Source organism: Puntigrus tetrazona, chromosome 16 (assembly GCF_018831695.1).
Source record: "Puntigrus tetrazona isolate hp1 chromosome 16, ASM1883169v1, whole genome shotgun sequence".
Classification (NCBI taxonomy): domain Eukaryota; kingdom Metazoa; phylum Chordata; class Actinopteri; order Cypriniformes; family Cyprinidae; genus Puntigrus; species Puntigrus tetrazona.
Window position 1 is genome coordinate 14,806,932 of NC_056714.1, and position 6,000 is coordinate 14,812,931.

Sequence of the window (6,000 nt, forward strand, 5' to 3'; positions counted from 1 at the left end):
GAATCTCCTCCTGAATCTGAGGGGAAGTCGATAAGCATGTTTCTGTATGGGATTTGCATTGTCAGAATTGATTTTGTGCAGGACTATGTTTGTTCTACCAAAGTCTGTAGGGCTTTCACTAAAGACGTCATAAAACTCATGTAACAGTGAATGCAATTTGTTCACCTGAGAATCAGAGAGATCCGCACTTTGAGCTTTGCATTGAGGTGACTCCTGTGTAGATGGGGCAGACACATTACACACAACATCAAGAGTGCTCAAGAACATCATTTGAGTTGACTGGAGTGAACTCCCCAATTGCATACCTGGTTGCAGTACAAAGGGCTGTTAGTTGGATTCATGAGTCGCACTACAGTTTGACCACTTTTAGCAAATGTAAGGGTGCGTGCAACTGCAATACCATCTAACTTAAATATATATGGCTCAAACAACCCACAGTATCCATCTGCTAAACCTGCATTAACAGCAGATGGGACAAGTTGTGCTGTACAGTGCATCTCACAATTGGCTGGAATGGTAGTTGTCACAGTAATCTGAGCTGTACAGTGTACAGGTTGAGATTTGCTTAACAGCGGCAAAGTTTGGTCATAAAGGCAACGTGTACATTTACTCACATTCAAGACTGCTTGGTGTTTCGAAGAAAATCCCAACCAAGTATTATACCCTGATTCACATTTCTGATGGCGTGCACGTCATGTTGTAATGTCAGTGTACCTAATCTGAGGTTAACAGTCACCAGTTCCCAGACTAAATCTAAATTCTGACCAGTTACAGATTTTGACAGAATGAAAGTACTCTTCAGTGGTCTTTTACGCAATGAAGGACGTACGGGTAGTTTCGTTAATAAATGAAATACTAGACCCAGTGTCTATCATGATGTGCATGTCGGTACCTTCAACAATACCACTGATGTGTGCTGTACTAGTGTCCGTCATGCCTGCAACAGGAGAGCATCCATTCTCTGCATGTCTGGCATCTGTGGTTGTCAGCTGTTCTGTGTCATATGGTGCTGGTGGTGAAATAGCTGATGTGTGTCCCACCGCATCAGCTAAAGGAAGATTCCTGACGATAGCTGCGAAGATCTGGGTAGACATCAGACAAACCACTCTGTTGATCCAGGCTGTGCTGCTGAGGTCTGTAATGATGGTCTTGGTAGTTTTCAAAGGTGACACGTCTGTGATGAGGGCTTGGACTGCGTCGATGTAATGACGAGTTGCTAGAAGCCATGGTGTCCTGCCGTCGTCCCCGTTGGTAATCCACGTAGTGGTCAGTGGCAGTTGCAGTGGAGTATCTTGGAGAATAGCAATCCTCAAACCTGTCTCTGCGCTGTGGTGTGAAGTCCCCTCTGTCATTACGCTGGTATGTGTCATGCTGTTTTCCGTACCTGGTCTCTGCGGGTCAGCGGGATGCTTGCTAGATAAACAACCGTATGGTGCACTCCATTCCGTGGCATATCTTGTTGGGCTATGACGACTTGGCGATGGGGCTTGATGAGATCGGCCATGTTGATCATGCAGCTGAAGTTTTAGTGCTGAGACATCCTTACTTAGATCTTTGACTGTGTTTGTAAGGCCAACAACAGCTTGCTTCAATAAGAGAGTGTCAGTGTCAGAAATAACATTCACTGTCTGTGCCCTTGAATCCTCTCTGATCGTAAATGAAACTGGCTGTACCAATTTGGCTGCTTTACATGCCCGTTCAGCTTGGGTGGCAACTTGGAAGGCGTCTTTGAACGTTTTCACCCCCCTCTCGTGACATTTAATCTGGAGTTCTTGATCTAAACCTGACAGAAATCGTGACAGTCTCATGTATTCAGATGCGTTTTGTTCAAAATCAGGAAAAGCTTCTTTGACCAGTCTACATATGTCTGCTGCATACACTTCCATTGGTTCATTAGGTAATTTAAGACCTGAATTTGGAAATGTTTCAAATGATACAATAAGGTCCTTCTGGCCAAACGCCTCTTGCGGTTCTTTTTTCGCTGCTTTGAATGAGTGCTCAATTTCAGATGGAAAATTGTCCCAAACAATGAACAGTTCAAGTGGTAGTCTAGTAGGTAACTCTGCTGCTAACACTGCATCCAAATCAACGCCGCTATCTTTATAGCGAGCCTCTTGAATCACCTCATAACGACGAGCCCACAGCTGAAATGACTCGAAATGCCGTCGTTGCGAAATGGCGGCGGTAATGGGATGTCTTTCGGGGTATTTTGTGCGCGGCCGCGAGGTATGAGCACTGTTCTCCTGCAGCACTTGAGCTTCCTCATCTGACATCTCTTACGTTATTAACGGCACACCAAACTTCACGGAATCCCGCTGGTATCACGTAGATGCAGACACTGCGCTCGTGCAAGGCGCCGGCGAAAACAAAATAAAGTGTATATGTATATATATGTAAAAATATCGAATATCCGTCAAAACACCGCTGCCACCAGTGTAACGCTTTGCTTGTGCGTTTGTGGGTGTTTTGGGGGCTTTATCTAATTGTTTATATAAATAAAACTATCGAATACGGACGAGCTCTTTTTCTCCACTTTATTTTTCTATTCACCGCTCAGCGGTCTTCCCCCCCCGTCAGAATAAAAGTCCTTATAACAACAGACAATTTAAGTAGGGAGGGTATTTCTAACACAAAATAAAATAGTTTTTTTTCCATCCCGTAAATTACTGAAACCACACATGGAAACACGCGGTACACCCAAGTCTGTGACAGAGATGTCCAGTCCTGTTCCGTTCACACTGCGCGTGTTTTTTCGAAATGCGGTCTGAGTCCTTCAAATACACAGGTGTGCGAGACAAATTCTGCTGCTGTGTGAGCCTTGAGTTCTGATCACGGACCACTCGTTGTATTTTTTTAAACATGTTTTTTTTTTTTTTTTTTTCTCTCAGCTGTTCCGTCAGGCTGTTATGACGTCACGTTTAGAACGTCTCGACTAGGCTTGGAACTTTCTCATTTTGTGGGTTTAAGTTTCGGAGTGTAGGTTGATAGTGATTGCTTTCTGACTTTTATTGAGATACAAGTATTGTTATAATGACATTACTTTCACGAATCAAAAAATTGATTCAGAAAAAGTGTGTACAAGAACCATGTGTTCTTGTCAAACACACTTCTTACAACACGGCGGAGAACCATTCTCCTCATCGGCTTGATGAGGCGCCTGTTGTTGCTGGTGGCATTGATGGTGGAAAGGAGGCAGAAAGAGAGGAGAAAAAGAGTTTCTGGAGGTGGTTAGCTCTCCGTTTTCCTCATCAGAGAGCCTCTAAATACGATCTGGCTAAAGCTGAAAAGAAGTACCAGGCAGAAGCTGGATCATATCAGACGATTACAGATGGTACAATCACATCAGCGTGTCATGTTTTGAATTTAGGCTGACTTTTTCATTTCTAGAACTTCTGTTCTTCTTCCTTTTTTTTTTTAAACGACAAATGGCTTTCCCAAAACAAGAACCATTCTAATTTGAATATATGGTATCTTACTGATTTATTCGATTTGATTCACATAGCTCCAGCTTCCAAAGTCCACCCTGTTGCTGCTAAGAAACAGCTGGAGCAGGATGCCCCTGGCAAAGGTAAGAATTATAAATCAATGAGAATTTCAAAATGTTATTATGAATTCTAAATACTGTAAATGATGATCAATAAGTTGTGTTTTTACATGAACTCCCCCCCAAAAAATTCAGTTTTGTTTAGTTTTTTTTACACAAGACTCAACTAATTTCTAAAGTTAATGGAACATAAAGTTAATTGTACTTATTATTATTTTATTATTATATACAGTGTATATATTTATATATATATATTTACAGTGAAATAAAATATTTATGAAATTGTATTTGATACTAACTGCATATATTTTTTTTTTATAAGGCCACATCCGCGACCATTACAAGATTGGCGAAAAACTGGGTCAAGGCGGATTTGGCTTCGTCTATAAAGGGACTCGGCGCGAGGATGGACTTAAGGTTTCGATTGATTTTACTTACTTAACTTTGCACACCTCTTCAGAATTAATGGCTAGACCGATAAGACCTCTGTGCACATGCTTATTTTTTATCTCTTTTTGTTCTGTTTTGTTGATCAGGTGGCAGTAAAATTTTCTGTGAAGTCACCAAAGATGTCTTATATCAGAGTGGTGAGTATAAGCTGCGCTTTCTTTATTACTGCTTCTCAGTCACTGTTTTCAGTTTAACATCTTTTAATAGTATTAATCACAGACTATAAATACGTTTTCGGCAGGCAAACTGTTCTGATTTGTGAACCAAGTCATTGTTTGGGAAACCATCTCCATCTAAGCATATTTCCTTTCCTCCAGCCTGGTCATCCCGAAGCCATCCCGATGGAGATAGCTCTGACTCTCACGGCCAATAAAAGCCCCAGACCTCCCGAGATCATAAAACTTCTGGACTGGGAGGACAACGAAGACCACTATACCATGGTCATGGAGCGGCCCATGCCCTGCGTGGATTTAAAGACTTTTGTTAAGCTCCACGGAGAGCGTCGATGAGGTCACCGCCAAAAGATCATGTGGCAGGTCATCGAAGCCGCTAACAGCTGTATCAAGCGTGGAGTCTTTCACCGGGACATAAAATTGGAAAACCTCCTGGTAAACCCAGACAACATGGAGGTGAAATTAATTGACTTTGGTTGTGGTGCGCAAATGCAGAGATATGGCTATAAAGTCTTCAGTGGTATGTATGGCTTTGTTCATTATCTCACAGAATTACATCCTGTATAAATGAGTCAACATGATGTGTAAATGTATTGAAGGAATGAAATCTCTTTCCTCCAGGCACAAAACTGTACTGTCCACCAGAGGTCACCGTGAAAGGCAGATACCATGCGAAGCCTACAACAGTGTGGTCGCTAGGAATCCTCCTGTTCTTGATGGCCTGTGGGTATTATCCCACAGAATACGACCTCCATCTGATCAGTAAGAGGAGCTGGACCAGACCTGGCCTGTCACAAGGTAAGATCTTCATCAAAGAAGAACGAAACCACTCAAAAAGACCGGTAGCTTGAAAGAGAGCAGGTGTAAAGAATAAGCTAATAAATCAAACGTGTCTCGTCTTTTTGGACAGAATGCTGCCAGATCATAGCTTCGTGTTTGCAGTCTGATCCAAAGCGGAGGATCAATCTGGAGAAGATGCTTCTCCATGATTGGTTTAAGGTACTAAGTCTAAGATTAATTAATTGTTTGGTTGTTTGCCAAATTAAATTTGTAATGTCTTTAGGCTGTTAATGCTGATTTTTTAAAGCAGGTCGTGGAGTAATACATGAAGAACTGTCACAACAGCTGTCACATATGTGGCTTTCCTGTCCCTCCATCCACGCCTTGGCGCCTCGACTTGGACCAGCAATACTTTACAATAATATTTAAAGATACTTAGTTAAAGATATACTACTATTCTTATTCAATACTTAAGATAGTTCAGTGTAGAAGTTACATAAGATAAATGTAGATATAAGATAAGATATAAGTGTATAAGATAGATAAGTGTATTAGAGAAGTTCTGTCTGTGTATAAGATATGTGTACATGTTTATGAATATATTTAATAAAATTATTGAATTCATAATAAAAAAAAATACTAAAGTCTATAATTGAGTATTTGAGGTCACTGAGTCATATCAGAGAATGTGTTGAGTAGATGGACATCTGCATACCTTCTATGGGTCCTACAGTTATGGAGTTTGTATCTTCCCCACTCCTTAGAGTTTCAGAAAAATCCAAAATAAAAAAAATTTGTTTACATAACATATGTAATTAATATGTATCGATAAATATACACATGCAGAATGTATTTAGAGAATATTTTATTTTTAATTATACTTGTATTTACTTCTATATTTATATTTATATAATTAATACTATTAACAAATATATTTAATACATATAAATTACATATTTTTCTAAATATATACATGAAAGTGTGTGTATTTGTATTTATATATACATAACAAATATACACAGCACACACATGTAAGCAATATTTTGGATACTA

The 6,000-nt window shown here is 40.2% G+C and overlaps 1 pseudogene; it reads left to right on the top strand.

Annotated features, from left to right (window-relative positions):
- Window positions 1-2,757: 2,757 nt before the first annotated feature.
- LOC122360834 lies at window positions 2,758-5,418 on the top strand (annotated as a pseudogene).
- The last annotated feature ends 582 nt before the right edge of the window (window positions 5,419-6,000 follow it).